The sequence below is a fragment of the Bos taurus genome, chromosome 1 (assembly GCF_002263795.3).
Source record: "Bos taurus isolate L1 Dominette 01449 registration number 42190680 breed Hereford chromosome 1, ARS-UCD2.0, whole genome shotgun sequence".
Lineage (NCBI taxonomy): Eukaryota > Metazoa > Chordata > Mammalia > Artiodactyla > Bovidae > Bos > Bos taurus.
The window spans coordinates 68,173,475-68,196,645 of record NC_037328.1 but is presented as its reverse complement, the minus strand read 5'-3'; the positions used below and the strand labels follow the sequence as shown (position 1 = coordinate 68,196,645).

Here is a 23,171-nt window from a genome sequence, read left to right as displayed (position 1 = left end):
TATTCACTGTGCTCTTGTTTTCTTTCTTTGGTCTGCAGGGTCACACCAAGGGGGTCCTAGTGAAACTAACATGAGCCCAGAGGATGTGGGAGGGTTTGGAAACAATGGCAATTAGGGAGAGTTGAAAGAGCCGAGTGTATTTTGTCTGTAGAAGGATAAGGGATAAATTATTGTCTTCAAATATTTGTAGGTGTGTCTTGTACAAAGGTAGAGTTTATCTGACTCCAGGGAACAGAATTGGGTTCGGTTAGGGGAAGCCATATCATGGCTCAGCAGATCCGACTGTACACAGTAACCAGAACTGTCTGCCCTGCCACCCTGTCCTGTCCCCTCTCTGAGAATTTTCCCCTGTCAGACATGCCCAGGAAAGGTTCCTGCTTGAGTCGGGTGGGGGAGTCCTAACTTTGGGGAACCCCAACCTGCCCTAAAGGGGCAGAAGGAGCTAGTCCCAGCTGCATCCTTGGTCCTGTAGCTCCCGGCATTCTTATGAAGGGACTCACCCTCCATCCCTAATGGGTTTGGTTGCATTCCTATAATCACCAGCCTCATGGCTCGGCCAGGTCCTGGTATTTGTCTGCAAACGTATCAGTCCCACCATTGCCCAGTTTGGGACAGAATAGGGTTCTTCTACTGGATGGGAGGTTGACTTAGAAGATCTCCCTGGTCTCTTAACTGTGTGGTTCTGTGATTTACTCTTTACTTGTCAAGAAGCCCACACTTGAAAAACCAAGTGGGATCAGTGAGTTGGGTCCAGCACTGCTCTATTAGGACCCAGCTCAGGACCCGTGATCACACCCCTGGTCTTGGGCAGCCCCAGTCCTGAGTGGGGCAGGTCTGGTCCAGATGCAGGTCCAGGAGGGAATTTGGGAAGACGGTGAAAAACAGGCAACTGGTTTAATGGCATCTGCTCCACTCAGCCAGAAACGTCTTCCATCAGAAGCTGCAGACACTGTAAATGTGGTCTCAATTAGCCTGTGCATATCTTTGCAGTAATTAATTCTCATCAAAGGGTTTTAGAGAGTGATGTTTAGCCCAGTGTAAAGAGCATGATCGGGATCTGATCTCTGATCCTGAAATAATGTCTCTACTCTCCCCGATGTCAGGAGGAACTAAAAATATACTTAAAACTCTGAGGAATTCTTGGTTTACTGGACCCATCTCCTTTTTCTATCAATCTCCCTCCAGAAAGCAAGAGAACAAAGAAATGAGTCCAAAAGCCTTAATTATCCAGTCTGCTGACATTATTTTATCTGTACCGCTGATATTAAATTTTACAGCATTGCATTTCAGTCACAGAGCTAAGAGCAGCTTCTGTAAGCATGGGCCTTTGTCCTGCTGCGTGTTGTGGCTAGTGCTCTGTTTTTACCCCCGTCCCACCCTCCTTTAGACTTAAATTCCAAAGCTCTCTGTGGCACCGGAAATTATCTGTCTGTGGAATGTCCATACTTTAGGAAAGTCCCTGAACTTGTATGTTTATCCCCTAGTTCCACTTCCCCCAACTCATTGTGACCATTTGTGGTTGAGTTCTGGCCTGTGCCCATCATTGGAGAAACCTGGATTGGTCAGGGGCTTTTTGCCATGTTTCTATCACAGACATAAATAAAATTCTATCAGTTTCTATCATTGGCTTATGGAGAAGGAAGAGAAAGTCTGGCTAGTTTGTTTTTTTCTTCCTTCATATACAAATTTAATTCTCCCTGTTATATCTTTAATATTTCTGGCCCTTCACATGTATCTTCAGTTTCAGTTTGGCTCTCTGGGCTGTGACCTTTCACCTGATTTAATGTTTCCATAATCACGTATTCCCAGATGGCTCAGTTGTGAAAGAATCTGCCTGCCAATGCAGGAGACATCAGAGACACAAGTTTGATGTCTGGGTCAGGAAGATCCCCTAGAGAAGGAAATGGCAGCCCGTTCCAGTATTCTTGCCTTTTTATTGCTACAACTAGGTCACATTTTGGGGCTTCCCTGGTAGGTCAGATGGTAAAGAATCTGCCTGCAATGTGGGAGACCTGGGTTCTATCCCTGGGTTGAGAAGATCTCCTGGGGAAGGGAACGGCTAGCCACTCCATTATTCTTGCCTGGAGAATTTCATGGACAGAGGAGCCTGGCAGGCTGCAGTCCATGGGGTCGCAAAGAGTCGGAGATGACTGAGTGACTTTCACAGGTCACATTTATTGAGAGCTTCTGGTGTGCCAAGGACTGTGCAGAGGGCTTCCATCTTCATAACCTCTTAAGGCAAGTACTGTTACAGTCTTACCCATTTCACAAGAGAGGGCACAGGCTGAGACATGAAAGAGTTTGCTGAAGATCTTACAGCAGAGCTGGAAGGAAGCCAAACATCGTGGTCCCAGAGTTGGCTGATTTCACACCGTCTTCAAACCACCCGCAGGCCCTCTGCTGGGAACACAAGTGTCCCCGTTAGTCCTCTGGGGATTGCAGTGTCTTTTTAAACCCCCTTTCTCAGCAAGTGTTTGATAAGAAGTGTCTGTGCAGGACACCGCCATGGAGATACAATGATGTCCCAACCTGAGTGCTGTCAAAGGGCGGTGCAGAGACAGAGCCTCCATAGAGCTCATGCTGGGCTGAGCAGGGATGCTGTTTCAGGTCCTCTCAGACTCATGGTAGTGATACTGTAAGCTGGAGATGTCTGGGGACACTCCCTGGGCCGTGCTACTTGTGACGACCCCCACAGACATTTCCCCACCTGGAGCCAATGTTGTGACTAGACCGACCCTTGTGGTTCTTATTAAGATTGCAAGACGCACCTCAGTGACAACCATCAGGGGACTTGGAAAAGACAAGGCTTATTACTGACAGGTCCTGGAGGGTGCAAGACTTGCTGGGGCCACACAGAGAGAGGTTGGGGGGGTGAGAGGACGGAGGGAGAGAGAACTGGAGAGTGAGCAGACCTGGGATTCTGTCTTTATGGGGTTGAGATGGGGATACCAAGGGTTTCGGGTGCATGCTCTTCATTGGTGAATTGAAAGCACAAGAGTAGAAATTAAAGCAGAGGAAGGGAAAAGCAGTCAGTCAAAGGTCAGTTATCTAGGTCTCCAGAGTTCTCTCTCTAAAAAAAAAAAAGGGGATGTACATGGGTGGGACAGCCTGCTGTTTATCTAGTCCCATAGCTGGCAGTGTATTTATTCGAAATGGATTTCTTTGAAGTGGAGGCCTCAGCAATCAAAAGCTAAATGTCAGGCACTTAACATCACAATTGAAAAAGCTAATTGTCAGGCGCCTTTGTCCCTTGCATTTACAGCTTGTCTCCAGGATCTAGGGTAGCACCTGGCAGGTAGTGAGCTTTCAAAACATGTGATGAAGGACAAAAAACTGAGATTAAAGGACGGCCTTTTAAATTATGTACAATGAGCTATATGAAAAACTCCAAGTATTGTCTTATTTTCTGTATTTCATCATGGATTGGAAAGCTTGTCCTAGTCGATGCTCAGGAATCCATGTCATAAAATCCTGTTGGGAAGGCCTTAGAGAAGAGGATACCTGAAGGTGAGGGTAGGACTCAACTGGGTAGAAAAGGCTCCAAGGTATCTGGGGCTCCCCCACTAGCAGGATTATAGAGGAGAGAGCAGAGGCCCCATGTTTTGCTTGATAACAATAGTTATTTTGAACTTCATGACTCAGGTTTGGACCCTTCCCTGTCTTGCTCAATACTTGCCTCATTCCCAAGCCTTGCCTTGGTCAGTTATCTAAGTGTGCATCCCTTCCACTGTGCAGGAATCCCTGGGCCTGGCTCATACCCGGCACCACATCAAGGAGCTCAAAGATCAAATTGGGGCTGAGGAAGGAGAGCAAAATAGTTGAGGAGCCATGAGTCACCCCAGGTGCTACATCAACAGAAATTAAGAGGACCTAGATTTGAGAGCCATAAAGATTTCTAACACTTTGACTCAGTAATCGTTATTCTTAAAATATATCTTGAGGAGATATGATCTAGGGTGCAGCAAAATTATGTTCTTGAAAGTGTGACTTGTGACATTGTTTGTTTTAATGAAAGTGGAAGCAACCTAAATGGCATATAAATAACAAGGGCATGATTGAGTAATGGTGGTTCATCCACTTGACGGAATATTATAAAGTCATTTAAAATGAGACTTAGGAAGAGTGTTCTGTAACCAGGAAAAAGGTTGTGGTTTCACTTGGATGAAAGTCTGAAGATGAAGGCAATGATAATGTATATGTATAATTTTTGTTTTAAAAGGTACATACATAGAAAGATACTGGAAAATGTATATAAAAAATAATAGTATTTATGTTAGAAAAAAAGTCATTTGCAACCCTACTTACAGCCAGACTATCAGCATATACTATTTATTATGAACAATGACAAAAGTGGATGGGACAAAAGAATTAGAGTGAGTTTAAAGTTCATGCAAAAAGTCAGCAACCAATGGAGAGGATGAGGAGAAAAGGGAACCCTCCTACACTGTTGGTAGGAATGGTAAAATTGATGTAGCCATTTTGGAGAGCAGTATGAAGCTTACTTAAAAACCTAAAAGTAGAGCTGCCATATGATCCAACAATCTCACTCCTGGACATATATCCAGATAAGCAAAAACTCTAATTTGAAAAGATACATGCACCACATTATTCATAGCAACACTATTTACAATAGCCAAGACATGAAAACAACCCAAGCAATTGGCTAAAGAAGAGTGGTATATACATACTATATATATATATATATATATATATATATAAGACTATCACTCAACATTATTACTTCAAATAATGCCAATTGCAGTAATTTGGATGGACCTATTGTTGTTCAGTCACTTAGTCATGTCTGACTCTCTGCGACCCTATGGACTGCAGCATGCCAGGCTTCCTTATCTTTCACCATCTCCTGGAGTTTGCTCAGACTCATGTCCATTGAGTTGGTGATGCCATCCAACCAAACCAACTCATCCTCCATCGTCCCCTTCTTCTCCTGCCTTCAATCTTTCCCAGCATCAGGGTCTTTTCTAATGAGTTGGCTCTTCTCATCAGGTGGCCGAAGTATTGGAGCTTCAGCTTCATCATCAGTCCTTTCAGTGAATATTTAGGATTGATTTCCTTTAGAATTGACTGGTTTGATTCCTTGCAGCCCAATGAACTCTCAAGAGTCTTCTCCAACACCACAGTTCAAAAATATCAATTCTTCAATGCTCAGCCTTTTTTATGGTCCAACTCTCACATCCATACATGACTACTGGAAAAATCATAGCTTTGACCAAATGGACCTTTGTCAGCAAAGTAATGTCTCTGCTTTTTAATATTCTGACTAGGTTTGTCATAGCTTTTCTTTAAAGGAGCAAGTGTTTTTTAATTTCATGGCTGCACTCACCATTGCAGTGATTTTGGAGCCCCCCAAATAAAGTCTGTCACTGTTTCCATTGTTTCCCCATCTATTTGCTGTGAAGTGATGGGACTGGATGCTGTGGTCTTCATTTTTTGAATATTGAGTTTTAAGCCAGCTTCTTCACTTTCACCTTCATCAAGAGGCTCTCTTATTACTCTTCACTTTCTGTCATAAGGATGGTGTCATCTGCATATCTGAGGTTACTGATATTTCTCTCTGCAGTCTTGATTCCAGGTTGTGTTCATCTAGCCCAGCATTCCGCATGATGTACTCTGCATATAAGTTAAATAAGCAGGCTGACAATATACAGCCTTGACGTACTCCTTTCCAAATTTGGAACCAGTCCGTTTTTCCATGTCCAGTTCTAACTATTGCTTCTTGACCTGCATACAGATTTCTCAGGAGGTAAGGTGGTCTGGTATTCCCCTCTCTTGAAGAATTTTCCACAGTCTGTTAGGATCCACACAGTCAAAGGCTTTGAAGCAGAAGTAGATGTTCTTCTGAAATTCTCTGGCTTTTTCTATGATTCAACAGATGTTGGCAATTTATCTCTGGTTCCTTTGCCTTTTCTAAATCCAGCTTAAACATCTGGAGGTTTTTGGTTCACATACTGTTGAGAATTTTGAGCATACTTTGCTAGCATGTGAAATGAATGTAATTGTGTGGTAGTTTGAGTATTCTTTGGCATTACTTTTCTTTAGGATTGGAATGAAAACTGACCTTTTCCAGTTGTGTGGCCACTGCTGAGTTTTCCAAATTTGCTGGCATATTGAGTACAGCACTTTAACAGCATCATCTTTTAGGATTTGAAATAGCTCAGCTGGAATTCCATCACCTCCACTAGCTTTGTTCATAGTGATGCTTCCAAAGGCCCACTTGACTTAACATTCCAAAATATCTGGCTCTGGGTGAATGATCACACCACCATGGTTATCTGAGTCATTAAGATTTTTTTGTATGGTTCTTCTGTGTGTTCTTGCCACTTCTTCTTAATATCTTCTGCTTCTGTTAGGTCCATACTGTTTCTGTCCTTTATTTTGCCCATCTTTGCATGAAATGTCCCCTTGGTATCTCTAATTTTTTGGAAAAGATTTCTAGTCTTTCCTGTTCTATTGGTTTTCTCTATTTGTTGGAATTGTTCACTTGGGAAGGCTTTCTTATCTTTCCTTGATATTCTTTGGAACTCTGCATTCATATGGGTGTATCTTTCCTTTTCTCCTTGCCAATGGCTCAGATGGTAAAGAATCTGCCTGCAGTGTGGGAGACCTGGGTTCCATCCCTGGGTCAGGAAGGGAATGGCAACCAACTCCAGTATTCTTGCCAGGAAAATTCCATGAACAGAGAAGCCTGGCAGGCTACAGTCCATGGGGTTGCAAAGAGTTGGACATGACTGAGCAATTAACAATTTAAGTTTAATAAATTCTCTTCTTTTCTCAGCTATTTGTAAGACCTCCTCAGACAACCATTTTCCCATTCTTTTTCTTGGGGATGGTTCTGATCACTGCCTCCTGTACAATGTTACAATCTTTCATCCATAGTTCTTCAGGCACTGTCTATCAGATCTAATCCCTTGAATCTATTTGTCACTTCCATCGTATAATTGTAAGAATGGACCTAGAGGATATCATACTAAGTGAGACGAGTCAGACAAAGATAAATACTATATAATATCACTTATATGTGGAATATAAAAAAAGTACAAATGAATCTATATATAAGACAGAAATAGACTCACAGACATAGAAGACAAACTTATGGTTACCAAAAGGGAAGAGGCATAAATTAGGAGTATGGGATTAACACATACAAACTACTGTACCTAAAATAGATAAGCAATAAGAATTTACTTGTTGTATAGGACAAGGAACTGTATTCAGTATCTTTTATTTATAATGAAATATAATCTGAATAATATACATATAACTGAATCACTTTGCTATATACCTGAAAGTGACACAATATTATAGATCAACTATACATCAAAAAAAAAAAAAGTCGGCAACCAAGACACTGATGGTCTAGAAAAGGAGTAAGGACAGATATGAGAACATATCCAAATATAACCCAGTGCATGAAATAACCTAACAATTTCCTAAACCAAGGGCATGTGAAGCATGTGCTTGGCCAGAACAGAGTGAACGTGGCCAGAGAAGACATCCTTGAAGTCATGTCTGATATTCAGATTTAGGGTAGAAGTGATTAGGGTGGTCATATGTAAATTTTGGTTGGTTCCCTTGGACAGACCCGGGGCAAGCTTTAGTAGCGCCTCTCTTTGTTTTCAGTAGAGTCCTGCTTGGGGTAATATGTCATGTGGTCACCCTAGTTTTTGAAAAGGAAGGAGGAAGATGTTCTAAGTTGATGGTAATTGCTCTGCTGGGTGCCTCTAGTGCTTAAGGTTTCCTGATGCTGAGGCAGGCCCAAGCTGTATGGAGAAGTGGTTAATTTGAATATAGCTCTGCTTCCTGATTAGTTATAGGACAATCAAAGGTAGTTATTCCCAAGCTGCCCTAGCATGTGGCTAGAATTCAAATTTCACTCTGACCTAGGAGCTCCTCTTCTACTTCCACCCTCCCACACCTATCCCACAAATTGAATACATGACCATTAAATTTTCCAGTGAGCAGAAGAGTATCTATAGTAAGAGTAGGTCATTTGCCTGCTGAGCCAGCCTCCTAATTGTAAATCTGGGAACAGTTCTCTCTAGAGAAGTTCTTAACTTTTAATAGACGAGCCTATGTATGGCTAGTGCAAAATATGTTCAAATGGTAGAAAATGATAGCTTGAAGTAAGTAGAGACTTGGCCTGGGTGGGCCCTGTTTCTTTCCTGGTGTCCTCCCCCGGTTCCATTGGCTTTGTTAAGGCTACCTTATTGGCACCTCCTTCCTGAGCAGAGCACTGAGTTGACCATTTCTGATTCAGCCTGGGAGCCTAACCTTAGGTTCAACTTGTAAGAAAAGTGGGTTTGTCGGGGAGGCCTCGGAGGCTTCTCCCCTGTGCCCACAGGATGATTGGTCTGACCCCAAGCAACCAGAGATGCCCACCTGGACATTGCAGCACTTGGGAAGTGGACACAGGGGACATCCTTCAGGCAGCATCTCGTTGGAGTCTCAGCTCAGACGGGCTTCCAGTCAGCAGGGAAACCAGACATGCAGCTTACTCTGTGTACGGTCGGACCAATGCTTCCAGGATTTCAGAAATGAAGAGATGGCCAGATCTTTTGTAGATGTTTTGTCCTGTTGTTTGGTTGTGGGTTGTTGTTTGGAGGTGGCAAAGTGGGAATAATCTCTTTGGCTTTCCCTGGGCTTAAGACATTATCTTCTGTCACCCTGGATACTATTTTATTTCTCTAGCTAAGAGATGCAGGAAGGGGTATGGGGAAGCATTGTCTCAACTAAGGTTCCTTGCCAGGAACCTGCCAAGATCAGTCGAGAGAGTGTAAGTACACGCTTGTGCCAAATCACAGCTTTCCAGAAGCTCACTTGGGCCTAGAAACCAAGAATGACAAAGCCATCAAAGAGACAGAACTCAGCCCCGGCTAACAGGTGTGAGAAGGAGCAGGATTCTTCAATATCATGTCCTGAATTTCCTGCATTAGACACTGGACTCTTGGAAAACCCAAGGGACTGCATTCTGTTAAGAAAAATCCTGAACTGGGTAATCTAAAAAACCAGAGTGAGAGTAAAACTGATTCTTACTTCAAGCATGAATGATACATTATTTCATTTGAACGCTTAGAAGTACATTATTAATGTAATGGTATATTTGGTATGGACAAGCACATTTAGTAGTCCCTTTTTGTCCTAATCCACCAACCTGGAGAGGGCTAGCTGGTTAGCTGTGATGCCCACTGGATGGAAGCTTAAATGTTCTAACAACTAGGATGGGCATTTCAAAGCTTTGCAGTGATGGTAAACAACATACTTCTCCTTAGAGTCCTGTTCCCATCTTATTACTGCAGGGGAGAGAGAACACTTAACACCCAATAAACACTAAGCCCACATTCCCCTCTAAGCCGAATACTAAGAAATGCTGATTTGTGTTGGTTGAGCGTCCTGAGCAGGGTTCAGAACTGTGGGGTTCAGGAGTGGAAAAATATGGAAGATTTAATGGCCTGTGAACACCCCAGGGCCCCACTAGCCACTTTATTCCCAATCCCACTTTCCTGCCCTGTGGTTACAGTGTTCTCTTGTGTTGACCTGGCCTCTCCAGGAGGATTCCAAGTCCCCTGTCTTCAAGATGTGTACTCCCTGTCTAGGTGTGAGCCCAGCTGACACTTGGAGTGGCCCTTCATCTTCCTGCTGGCCCCCTGTTCCCGAGTCAGGATTGGAGGGGCATGGGGCTCTTTCCTCCCAACTTGGGCCAGATGAGCTGGCACCTGTGAGCCGAGTCCTCTCTCCAGAGGGTCACACACATGGCCGTGTTCCTGCTGATATACCGTACTCTCTGAGCCCATCAGTTTTCTCCATGCCCTTTCCTCTGGGTTCCCAGGGGCCACCATTTTTCTCAACAGTGCCCCTCCAGAGCGGGTTTGGGGGCGAGAGAAGAGACGACGCATGTTAGCCTTGTCAGTATTTTCAGTGAATGATGCCTGAGGAGGAAGTGAGGTAGACATGATTGGTGGAAAAATTCATCAAGGGAGAAAATGCATCACTCTCTATTGTCATCCACTGTTGCAGTATGGTAAGAACCGGGTGTTCTCAGCAACATCCCTAATCCCCTGCTGAGATGGGGAAGCAGAGGGTGTCTGCTTTGGGAGGGAAGCAGGCTGTGGTGCAGAAGGGCCTCAAGCTATAGCCCAGCATGAGGGTCGCTGCAGAACAGCCGAGGCTCTATGTGGGTGCCCGGCCAGCCCTGCCACAGACAGCACATCTACACTTGAGTGGGTTCTCCTGCTTTCTCAAGGGGTATGAAAGGCAAGCTGAGAGGGGATGGTCTGCCAGCCTCTGGTGAGTGTCCTGGGTCCCAGAGCCTGTCTAGAGGAGGCGTGAGGGGCTCCCCTGTCAGCAGCTCCATGGGGTGTGGGATAGGCTGGGACCATCAGGTAGGGGCTGTGTGAACTTGAAGTCGCTCAGCTTTAAAGAGCCGCAGCTGGAGGAGACACTCCGGAACCTGCAGAGCCGCATGCTCCAGGGAGCAGCACCAGTGTGGGTGTGAGCAGAGTAGCTGGGTTGGGCTGGGGAAGAAGCAGGCAGGCAGCCATAGGTGAGCCACCTTCACCTATTAATTCTCCCGAGGGCTCTTCCCCAGCAGGCTGAGGTGTCCTGATGTCCAGGACCCTCCTCAGGGACAAAGTGAGGAGTGCTGACCCTCCAAAGGTGCTCCCCGAATCTCAGCTTTCTCTCTCTCCTGTTTCTCACTCCCTGATGCTCTGATTCCTTCCTCTGAAGGCATGAATCCTCATGGGGTCTGGGACGGAGCTGGGTAAACACACAGTGATGGGTGTGCAGACATACTGTGCATTCTGACCTCTCAGCCGGGGCCCCTCCTGCTCTGCAGGGAGTGCAGTGTTGATAAACCTGGCTTCATTGGCTCTGTATGGATACCACTGGTAATGTAAATATTCTAAGTAGTCACAGAGGAGTCACGTCTTTTCAGCCTGTTTTCTCTAGCTTTGGAGTAGGCTTTTGAGATGAACATCAGGGGCCTGAGAAGTTGGGATCTGGAAGAAGGTTCTTATAGATGGAATGAACCGCAGGAATGAATGAACTTCTGGAATTTCCTTGCTGAGGGGGGTGTGCGTGCTTGTGGCTGTGGCTTCTGGCTACTGTGTATACATTATGCATCCTGGCATACAGGGCTTAGCTAATGACTAGCAGCCTGGTTGATCAATTCAGAACCCAAGCGACTGGTAATTGTCAAGTTCCCTGAGCATGCCTCATCCAGCCCCCTGGCAAGAGGTTAAGTAAGGGTAGCTTGTCTGAGCTGCTGTCTGCAGACCAAAGGGAGTGAAGCCCCTGAGGTGCTCAGGCTCACAAAGGCTGACAGGATGTGTGTATCAGGTTATAACTGGTACATCCAGGAGTGATGTTAGAGGTCTTCTAACCCCAGAAATGTTAGGATATTCCCCCCGGGCCCACTGTCAGCAGATCCTGCCCCTGAAATTCAGTGGCTCTTGTCTTAAGTTAGATGCTTCTGTGTGAGCCTCTGGTTTTCTTATTGATAGTCTGAGGGTAAGCTAAGGCCCCCTTGTGTTCTGATGCTGTGTGTAATCTAGGACAAGACACCACCAGCCTGGACTCTGACCCACTCTCAGCTCCTCCCCATGGCGTCACTAACAGTGTGACATTGTCACCTGGCTCTGAACCTTGGAGTCAGAGGCCTGGGTTCAAATTCAGCTGATAAGAAGTAGCTGTCATTGGTAGCTTTGCGATTTTGGATAGATTGCTCAACTTCGGAGTCTCCTTTTCATCTTTAAAGTGATAATCATACCTCTTACAGAGTTGCTTTGAAAATGAAAGTTAACTTAGGCAAAACTCTCAGTACAGTGCCTAGCTCCTAGTAGGCATTCAGTAAATGGATTATTTCGATTGTAGACATTATGGTTTGTCAGCACTTCATTTGGCTGAGTCTGAGGTTTCCTTACTGTGTGATACTGGGGTTGGGTGGAACCAGTGCTTCTCTGACCCTCCCGTCCTCAAGAGAAGTGGAAAAATAATAGTATTCTAAAGGTAGGGGCTGGGAATGTAGCCTGAAGCAGCTTGCAGAAAGCAATCACATTTCTTTGAAGTCTTAGGATGACTTGTAAAATCAACTTATAATTGTCATTCAGTACACCAATGTGAATGCATTGGTTCTCACATAAAAATGCTTCTGCCAAATCTTTAAGTATAATTTATGCACAAGGATAAGTTGCTCCACTCTGAGGAAGGGGGTGTGAGAGCAGGATTTTTAAGATCCTTTCCAGCCCTAACATTCTAGGTTCCCAGGGTAAGTGAGTCTCCTCCACAAAGGACCTGAAATTGGTATCCAAGAATCCTGAAGGGACCTTGGGGAGGTAGGCTCCCCTGTGCCCCTGCCCCTCGTGAGACTGCACGGTGCCAGGGGGGTGCCACTGGTGGAGGAGGGAAGATGACGCAGCCCCTCAGAGTGAAGACTGAAGAAGCCTGAAGGAGGAGCAGGGCTGTGTCTGAGCCTGACTTTCCGTCCTTGGGCTGATATGTGGCTGAGTTGGGTTGGCAGCTCTCCACCACCCCAGGTAAACTTCAGGAAACAATAAACCATTGTTTCTCATCCAGAGCTGGGGGCTGTCCTGGAGACAGGACCTCCTGTCACGGGAGGGCAGGTGAGGGCAAGGGGTGAACTCCATGTGGAAGCACAGGGCTTGTCACACTGCCAAGGTGTCCTCTGGGCAGTTCCGATGCAACAGCCAAGGCCAACGTCTGGGGCTGTGCCTAGCCAGTGGGAGAACAGAGGGGAGTCTGGAGAAGAGCTGCATGCTCTGGGGGAGAACACAGAGATGTTTGGCCTGTGAATGGGAAAAGAGAGCCTCTCTGTGCATGGGGCGAGCTGTACCTACTGATGGTGGCTTGGGTCCTGCATAAACTAGCTGAAGATTACCCAGTAAGCATGGTCTTTCCCTCAGGCATGAGGGGTTGAAAAGAAGCCATCCTTTTGTTTGGGACAAATAATAAGGGGCTTTCCCTAGGTAAGGGCCTGACTACATTAGTCAAATTTGTACCCATCAGATATCATTCCAATTAAATCTAAAGGAATATCAACACAGTGCTATACTGAAAATTTCCTGTTGGGCATGGTGTTTATTATGATAAGATCGAAAATATCTTGCTAAATTCTCCCGGAAGATATTATTGAATTGAGCTAGGATTTGGAGTGAGAAGGACTGGACTCTAGTTCTGCCTTATTAGTTATGTGACTTTAGTCAAGTCACTTGGTCTTTGAGCCTCAGATTTTCCATCAATAAAATGGGATCGTCATGTATCTCAGTGTGTTGTGAAATTCAAATGAGATCTTGATTGGGAAAGCATCTCGTAAGTTGTCAGTATGTGGAAGTTTATTGTAAATCGAAAGTCTTTTGATAGCATTATCTAAGAGCATTACTACTTTCTAGGCCCTCTGCAATCTACTCTCAGTCAGTTTAATGACTATATCCTTCAGAACCTCTCTTGACCCATCCGTTTTCCAGGTCAGTTTCCTTGCTCTGAGACGTGCTCCACCATCTCCCCTGCCCAGCTCAGCTCTCTACCACAGGACTCACTTGTTTAGATGGTCATGGTTCATTCTCTCTGCCTTGCAAATTTCAGAGATCTCTGGCCTACTGTCTTTGAGGATACATAGGTCTATTTTGTATCCTGGGCCTGTTTCCTCATCTGTAAAGTAAGAGGATTGGCCTAGATGATCCCCTACCAACCCTCACCTTTTGTGATCCAACCACATTCCACTGTGGTAAAAGGAAACGTGAATTGAAATACATCTTGTCTAGCCAATGACAAGTAACTGATAAAAAGACATCAGTGTAGGAGCGTGAATTAGTAAATTACTCTCTGTGATAGATAAGGCAATGTTTGCAGCAATATTTCAATGAGCTTGAATGTTTAGGTGATAAGTGATACCTCTCATTGGTCCTCAGAGGTGACTGTTACCAGAAAGCTACCATTTGCTGAGTGCTCACTGCGTGCTGGGCATGGTTAGAAACTGCATTACAGTTACATTTTGTTGGGTACTTTAAGTATCTACTTTGTGTGAGATACTTGACCTTCCCTTTAATCTCCACAGAGCCCCACAAAACAGATATACAGATGGGAAAATTGAAGTTTAGAGAGATTAAGTAAATCACCCATGGTCACCCAACTATTAAGCAGCAGAAGCAGGCTGAGGTGACGTATGTCTGCCTACACAGCCTGTGAGAGATGGCTCACTCAAGTCCACTGGCTGGCATCACCAATGAGCTCACTCTTAGATTGTCACTTTCTTGTTCCTAGTGTCCCAGGACTAGCGATTACCCCAGCAGTGTTCTTGATCCAGTTCTGGGCTTGCCCTTAGAGTAGGAGCTGATCGTTGGAAAACCCCACCTGGATATAGCACCCTCCCTTCTCTAGCATGTTGGAGACACCCAGTCTTGGCTCCTTCCTCCTTCCCTTTCTCTATGCACCTGCCCCCTGACTCAGTGCTAACCAAGAGTGGAAGAGAAACTAGAAATCCATAACACTGTTGGCTGGGTGGGCCAGTGGCTACAGCCAGAGGAGACAGGTTTTGTCTCTGGGAGTAATTAGAAAACAATTAGAAAGCAATTGCAAATTTGAATATCAAATCCAGAACCTATAGAAGTTGGTGAGGCAAGTCAGCTTGTCTCATTTTCTTGTTCTGTGTCAGGGTTTGCAAAAGAAGAATCCCCACGCTGCTCAGTAAGGAAAGCTTGGGAGAACCGGGGATGTGCTCAAGCCAGTAGGGTGCTGCCAACTGCTCAGGCCTCAGGAGGTTCTGCAGGAGCTGCAGACACTTGCAGCCAGAGACAGTTTTCAGACTCAGCCCTGGTTCTTATCAGCGACCACATCTCTGCAGCTCCTCCTCTCGACAGTGCTTCCCACTCCCCCTCTCCCTGGAAGACACTTTTTCATTAATTTTGCTGTTAGTATTTGCTGCTCTGCTAAGGGAAGGCACCTTAAGTACTCATTCTACTCCTGACACCTAATAAGTGCTCGTTAAATAGATTCCTTTTTTCCCCTGGGATTTCCCTTTAGCTCCTTCAGCCCCAGTCCCTCTCTGGACAGACATCATAGAATCAGAAGCTGGACCTGGGAGGGGCCAGAGGCTGAAAAGCTAAGTGCATACACATTCATTCCTAACACAGGTCAAGTCTTCAGAGTCTTCATGGCCTGTGCCCATGTCCCACAGGTGTGCCCTGAGGACCAGGTGAAGGTGAAAGTCGCTCAGTCGTGTGTCTGACTGTTGCCATCCCATGGACTATACAGTACATGGAATTTCCAAGCCAGAATACTGGAGTGGGTTGCCGCCCTTCCCTTCTCCAGGAGATCTTCCCAACCCAGGGATCAAAACCCAGGTCTCCTGCATTGCAGGTGGATTCTTTACCAGCTGAGCCATCAGGGAAGCTCCTGTCTAATTCAACTGCCAGCCTGTGAAGCCCTGTGTGGCGGGCCTGGAACAGAAGCCTCTCCTTTCTCCTCTCCTGGTGTCCTGAAACATCTTTTTCTGCTCTGGGCTTGGCTCCCCCTGCTGGAACCTTTCCTACCTGCCCAGGTAGCCTAGCACAGCCTGCAACAGTCCTAGAGTCACAGGTGCTTCCTGTGAAGCAGGTTCAGAGAGGAAGGTTCAGAGAGGCCCTTCAGGTCAGAGCGAGAGAGAAGAACCAGAGACGGGAAGTGAGTTTCTTAAGGTCACACAGCTGATTAGGGCACAGCCACAGTGAGCACCGAAACCTCTGATTCTCCTGAACTATTCAACTGTCAGATGCCGCCTGCCGATTTCTCCTGAACTGGGCCCCTCCTTGGCCAATGCTGCTTCTATCCTCTGAGTTCTGTCATAAATCTTAAAACAACAACGACACTGCCATTAACAGTAGCCACCTCTATGGACTGAACACTTATCATGCGCCAGAGACGGGGCCAGGCTGCTCTTACATGCATGGTTGACCCTCATAGCAATCCTGCAGCTCTGAGAGTAGTAGCAGTAGCTCCACTTTACAGATGAGTAAACGAAGACTCAGAGGTTGTCCCTTTCCTCAGGCCACACAGTTTCACAGTGGAGAATGCATGTCTGACTACGTAGCAGTCTGCTGCCCGCTAAGGGGCATCCTGTGGGTGGGAGCCACGAGCACCGTTCCTCCTCCCCAGGTGGATTTCCTGCGTTCCTGCGGACGAGGTAAGGCTGCCTGAGTCCTCACAGTGCTCGTCTCACAGGCACATGAGTGGGGCTTAGCAGGATGGAGGGAGGAGGCCAGGTCTTTGAAAAGGGGATGGATGAATAAACTCTCCTGTGACCCCAAACTGACTTCTGCAGGGATGATACTGGTAATGAGCTGAGTGAACTTTAGGATGTTGCTAGACTGTGATAGGAATGCACATATTGCTAATTTAATTATAGTCAGGGGCTCTGGCTCAGGCTTTGATTTCTTTTTGCATGTGACTTTTACTGCAGAAAGCTTCTCTCAGCTGGTCTCATTAAATCTCAAATTAAGCAAGAATCCCAACAGGAAGAGAGCAGCTCCAGGAGACCAGACCTCACCCATTCACACTGTACGTTCGGTTGGCTGTGTTTATTTGGTTTGATCCCCTTTAAGAAAATTAAAAAATAACATTCTGCCAAAGATGTGGGCACTCAGGGTACAGCTGCTGAGTGGATGCCCTCCTCGCGCCCTCGGTCTGCTGTTCTGCTCATGTGGCCGGGCTGGTGAGAGCAGCTCCTCTGCTTGCAGAAGCCAGCCCTCCTTCATTGTGTCTTTCAAGAAGAAAGGCCCAGGACATTCTTGGGGAGGGAGGGGCTGTCGGTGGGTTCAGAGAAGAACTCAATTGTGGTGGGGTTGGGGGAGAAGTGGGCTGGCTTTGCCTGATTTCCCTTAGGAACCCAGGAACCCATCAGAGTCTTTCAAGGATGCCAGCAGGAAGCCCAGAGAGTGTACCCAGGGTGTGGTGTAATTGTGCTCACTTCACACCCAGCAAGCCTGAGAAGCTAAGTGGAGAAAGGATGTACGACTTCCATGCCAGGACTAAAGCCAGGACTGGCACCTGTGTGTCTGGAACCAAATGCCAGTAGGCCCCAGGGGATAGATTTTTTTAATTGTTGTGGCCTGCTCACCCATTCCTTTCCCTACATCCTTTCTCTCACACTCACATGTGCGCTCCACAACAAAATTAAGTAGCGCCTTAGTTTGGAAGTGATGGTTTTTAAGTGCTTTTTTTTAGCCCAACTTTCAATTTATTCATGTATTTCACAAGCACTTATTGAGAGCTTACTGTGTGCTCATCTGTATTCTAGGCATTAGGGATACAATAATGAATGCAACACACAGAACCCATGACCCGTTGCAGGAGCTTGTGTTCCAGTGGGGGAGACAAATGTTCATCAAATAACCACATGACTACATAGGGGCCAACTGTGATGTGTATGATAGATACACCTTCCACGATTTTGTCCAAATTACCATCCTTGGTTCTGTCCAGTTCAAAATAACTTTCCAGCCCTGTTGCCTTCCAAGAGACCTCTGTCTAGGAGACCTAGATCTCAATTCACCTCTGTTCCTCAGGGGTGAGTAGCAAGTGTTTTTTTTTTTTTTAATTCAATTTCTTCCTTTATTATCCATAAAATACTTGAATAACTGGCATGTGCAAAGTCTAAGGTCTTCCAGAGTCTGGGGTGCATATTCAGTCTTAACCAAGAATTCAGTTAACCTGAAGGTGTTACCTTCATCTGTCTCTGTCTTCAAATCTCTCTGGTCCACATGTGTTTAGCCTTTCTCCTTGGGAAAAAAAGATGGGATAGAATTAGGTATTGATTCACCTTCTTTCCCATCTGCCCCTCAAAGCCACACACCAATACTCCTATAAAACCTCTTTTCCCTTTTCACTTGTGTGCTTTTCAGAGGACAGAAGAGGAGATAGTGATGACGGAGTTGGTACAGGGGAGGCTACAGCAACAGTTCTCAAAGTGGGCCATGCAGACTTTGGGGGCCCATGAGGTTCTTTCACGGGCCCAGGAGGCCCAAAGGTTTTTTGTAATAAAATGTCATTTGCTTCTTTCACTCTCTTTATGTCTCAAGTGACGTTTTCCAGTGGTTGCAAATAGTGTGATGTTATAACTAGCTGGATACAGAAGCAGACATAAAAATCTGTCTTCTATTAAAGAAATAGAAATTACAAATGAAAGGAATTTTCAAAAATGAACAACTCTTCTTACTAAACTTTTTCTTGGTTTTATTTTAAAAAATATTTTTTTCTTTAAAAATTATTATCTATGTTAATATAATGAGATCATTATTAATGTTTTTGAATGAATTAGTATTTCTTTACTAATAGTACAGTAAATATGTAATACAGTTACTATTGATAGCAGCAATTCACACATATAAGCTCTTTGGGGTCTTCAATAATTTTAGGAGCATGAAGGGCCCTGAGACCAAAACATTTGAGAACTGCTGAGCAAGAGGCTAAGGAGTCAGCTAGGTGTTAGGAGAAGACCAGTTACTCAGGAATCAGACGTGAGCCAGCAGAACAGCTTGTGTGCATGCTAAGCTGTTTCAGTCATGTCCGACTCTGTGTGATCCCAATGATTGGTTCCTCTAATTCCAAATCCTTATTTCTGATTTGGACATCTGCAGTCTGTCCCAAGGTGTGAATTGTATAGGACGAAAGATTCCTTTGGAACTATGGAAATACATTCTCTCCTCCAGAGGAGAGGGACTGGTCTGGACATCACCTTGCTACCGTGCTTTAGAAGTATGCACTAGGGACCAGTTCTGAAGCTCTCCAGGGGTCGGGACCAGCACTGCTAGATCTTCTCAACATGAACACAATCTGTGGAGTGTGGGTCAAATCTCAGCCCAGATTATTTAAGATGGTTGCAACACAGGAGTCCCCTGTCCATCTGCTCTCTGGGCTTGCTCCCACTCCAGGGATCATAAACCAGGCTTCTTCAATTCAGGGAGGAGGGAGCTGGGTCTCAGGAGGCAAGGGTCCCACCAGCCTTGGGTAGTCATCCTAGACCACATGTTTCTAGAGCTGGGTTGTATTCCAGGCCAGATGTGGAGTTAGGGGTGGGTCCAGCCCTGCCAAGGATTCAGCTCTTGGCTTGACAGCGTCCTCCGTTTGCTCTACACTCGGATTGGAACGTGCAGCTCTGAACAAGTCAAAACCTGTGAGCTTCCACTCTTGGTTTCCCCGGGACTCCACTCAGAGCCTCTGCAGCTGGCAGCCAGGGGTTTCAAAGGTCACCCCAGCTGGGCGGATTGAAACAACAGATCTCTCTGACCGAGTGAAATTGGCTGCCCAGTGCAAGGCAAGTTGCAACATCTGCGAGCAGTCAGCCAAACGCCCCTTAACTTTTCAGCCTGGCCCTGGGTTCTGCGGCAGCCCTGGCTCTCCCTCACTGTCCTCCTTCTCGGACAGACCTTGGACAGGCATCTCGGCGGTACCTCAGTGGTGAAGTGGCCGCCCACGCGTATCCTGACTCCTGGGAGAGCTGCCCAGGGAGAGGCCACGGTAAGGCGCGTCCATTGTCTGGCTTGTGGCCCTGTCCCACTGCCTGCTCCCGTGGGTAATGGCAAGTCAGCGGGCTCAGCCCACAGCCGAGGAGCAGCTCGTTCCAGGATTAAGAGCGATTAGGGCATTTGTCGGGATTTGAGGGCTCTGAAGAGAGAGGATTAAGGTGGAGAGAGCGAGCTGTCATTGCTGGGGGCATTTGCACCTGGGTGGTTTGCTGTGTCTGCTGTGTGCCCGTGGCTGCGTGGGTTCATAGCCAACTGCCCGGCTTCCAGTACAGAGCCCGCTGGGAGCCCTTCCCTGTGGGGAAGGTATTATATTTCCAGATGCCTTGCTGCCAGATCAGGAGCTTAAGGACAATGAGCATTTGAAATGTGTGTACTTTGGGTGGGGAGGGGGCAGCTGGTTTCTCTAAACTTCTGCTGTATAACAGGATTCTTGATTTAAAAAGTCTGAGTCTTTGTGCCTCAGTCTTTTTGCCCTCTCTTTTGGCCGTCGTTCCATAGTTGAAAGGGTTCCTTTCTGGGTTCAAGAGAGAATTTGAAGTGCTTTTGATCAAATTAAAGTCAAATTAATGTAGTGCTGCTTTGAATGATGAAAAAACTCTGCTACTTATGAAAACCCTATTTGGAGGTGAGCTTTGGCCCATGCCTTGCGTGTGTGTGGCAGGGTGTGGCTTCCAGCTCTCAGACCACTGCTCTTCTGATCCCCTCTTCTTTTTTTTTTTTCTCTTCTTCTATTCCTTTGATCTGCATTTAACTCGTGTTGAATGGAACCCCCTAGCTAGGTGTATTCAATTCTAGTCACTGAGCACTGCTCTGCTGGTAGAGAAATTACTGCAGAAACCACCCAGCCCCGCTGGTGCTCTTGATTGGAATGTGGTCCCTGGGCTGGATGAGGGATTAGAAGGGAACAAGGGTGTTTTGTATTATTATTGTTACTATTATTATTATTCTGATCGAGCATTCCAAATATGTCAGTAATCGTTCACTGGCACTGTGGACAGGATCTGTTTATGTGGCTGATGGCAGGGGGTGGAGCGATAGGCTGAGCAGAGCTGCTTGGTGTACCTAACCCAGCTTGGGAGTGGGCTCTGGTTAGTAACCAGCCTGCTCACCCACCCTCACTCCTCACAATGCACTTGCTGCACTGACTTGCCTGTTCTAACCTGAAGCCAGACTTTCCCACCTGGCCGGGGATAGATGACTTACTTCTGTGTTCTGTGTTTGAGGCTGAGCATATTCCTTTTGCTGATAGCATCCAAGACCTTCAAGAGACCTCAGAAGGTCAGAATCAAGAGGATTAATAGAGAGGATTCTGAGCCTGATGTCACTACTCTTAGTTTCCAGCTCCCCTGAAAGTAGAGAGGAAGAGTCTTGTGTCTTCCAAAGCCAGAACTGAGAGCAGAAGGGAGTGTTACACTCCCCCTCCCACTTCCTTTGTGCAGATCCAAGCCTCTGCCTATCGCATCTCCCCATTACTGGGGAAAGCAGGAAATGCCTCCTCTGAGTCTGGGGCCCTCCAGGAAGCCCACAGGGTATGGCTGCGATCAGAATTCAGTTTGGTTTCCACTTCTTAGCTCTGTGACCTTGGATTACTTGGAGTTGACTTTCTGAGCCCTGGTGTCCTCATTTGTGAAAGGAGAATAATCAGAACTGCCTTGTAGGACCAGGGATTGAGCGAGATTAGGGCCCAGCATGATGTTGGGTGCCCGCACCCTGCCTCTTCATTGCTGGGACAAATAGAACAGTGTGCGGGGGCTGCCAGGGCCCCCAGTCCCTCCTACCCACCTTCTCATGGTCTGCCAGCTGCTTCCCACTGCTGTTATACAATAACCGCATGCAGATACCCTTGCTCTGAGGACAATCAGGCTGACCTGGGCTTGCCGTCCTTGGTGGAAAGGATCTATCCTACAGGGTGGGAGACTTGCTTTCCCTTTGGGAGCTGGATGATGATGTTGACAGCTAGCATTTACTAAGTGCCTCTTATGCTGCCCTGAGTGGTTTACATACACTCTCATTCAAATCCTCCCCTCAACCTTGTAAAGTTATTATCATTCCCATTTTACAAAAAGGGAAACTGAGGCCAGGAGAGTTGAAGTACCTTGCCCAGGCCACAGCTGAAACGTATCAGTGCCCTGGATTTGTGGCTGGGCATGACCCCTGTGACACCCGCCCTTACTCGACCTGATCACCGCTGTGCTGGCAGCCCAGTGTGTCTGCCCTCTCACTTCAGAGGCAGTGGAGGAGGGTAGATGGAGAAGGGCCCCTCTGGGGCATGGTCCTGGCAGGCCCTGCAGGATGTAAGAACCCCATTCCTCCTCTACCCCATGTTACCCCACTCATCACACACACGTATAATTGTGCACTGCTGTATCCCTTGTTACACAGCAGATGTTTAATAAATATATTTTAAATGAGTGAATGACTATATCCTGATTCTTGCCATTAAAATTATATCATGATTACTTGGAAATGGTTCTGCAAACACATACACAAACACAATGATATAAATATGGCAAAATAGTAACTGTTGAATCCAGCAATAGGTATTCAAGGTACTCACTTTTTACCATTCTTTCTATTTTCCCGTTTGAAGTTTTCCATTATGAAACTAATTTTTGGCTTAAAATTTCTATGTCAATCAATTCCTATTATTATTTTCCTTGTAAATATATACTCATATAAATGCCTGATATAGTTAACCAATTCTCACTGTTGGGTATTTAACTGTTTTTTTCTATTTCTGTTTAACTAGATTATTTTTCTATGTATTTTCCTATAAATAATGTGGTAAACATTCTTTTATGTAAATTTGGAACTATATCTCTGATTTGTTCTCAAAAACACATTTCTGAATGTAGGATTATTGGGGAAAGAAATGGACTGTTTTTTTCAGAATCTTTTTTCCAAATTGCTTTCTAGAAAGATTGCATCCGTTTATACTCCTCCAAAGCATATGAGTGGTATCCATGGTCTCACTAGTATTTGTTATCTTTCTTTTTAAATGTCAGTTTGGTTATTTTCTAAAAACAATGACTTCTTCTTAATTTGCACTCTTGGATTCTGGTTGAGGCTAGACAGCGTCCATTTGTGTTGTGGTCATTTATCTCCTGTGAACTGTCCAAGTGATGGCTTGCTCATTATGTCAGCTGTTTTCTTGTATATAAAGTATCCTAATCCTTCATTCTTTTTTGTTGTTGTTTGTTGTTTTTAAATCCTGGGGTGCTTTGTCACTTGTTTATCTGACTGTGTTGGGTCTTAGTGGCAGCACATGGGATCTTGGTTGCCTCATTCAGGGTCTTTTGTGCGGCGCCACAGGCTCTCTAGTTGCGGTGAGCGGGCTCAGTAGTCGCAGCACGGGAACGCCAGAGCACACTGGCTTCAGCAGCTGTGACACACGGGCTCGGGAGTTGTGGGGCGCTGGCTCAGTTGCTCTGCAGTATGTGGGATCTTAGTTCCCCAATCAGTGATGGACCCATCTCCCCTGCATTGCAAGGCAGATTCTTAACCCCTGGACTACCAGGGACGTCCCAGTCCTTTATTCTCCTTGAAAGCATTGTATCCCAGATCATCATTCCCCTTTTAATGTTGTCGATGGTATGCTATGACACACAGAAAGTCTCAGGTCTATGTGTGTGTGGT

General features: G+C 45.9%; 1 protein-coding gene across 5 annotated transcripts in view; it reads left to right on the top strand.

Annotated features, from left to right (window-relative positions):
- The window catches only part of MYLK (myosin light chain kinase), a 279,518-nt gene that overhangs the window by 63,416 nt on the left and 192,931 nt on the right, over positions 1-23,171 (top strand). Inside the window, exon 1 of one of the 5 annotated variants that reach the window (XM_024994340.2) lies at positions 19,366-19,527. The exons of 3 other annotated variants lie outside the window; for them this stretch is intronic. The gene's annotated coding sequence lies outside the window, so the exon portion shown is untranslated. Of the gene's footprint in view, positions 1-19,365; positions 19,528-23,171 lie in introns of those variants that run through there. One more of the 5 variants, NM_001372254.1, reaches the window with a different exon arrangement.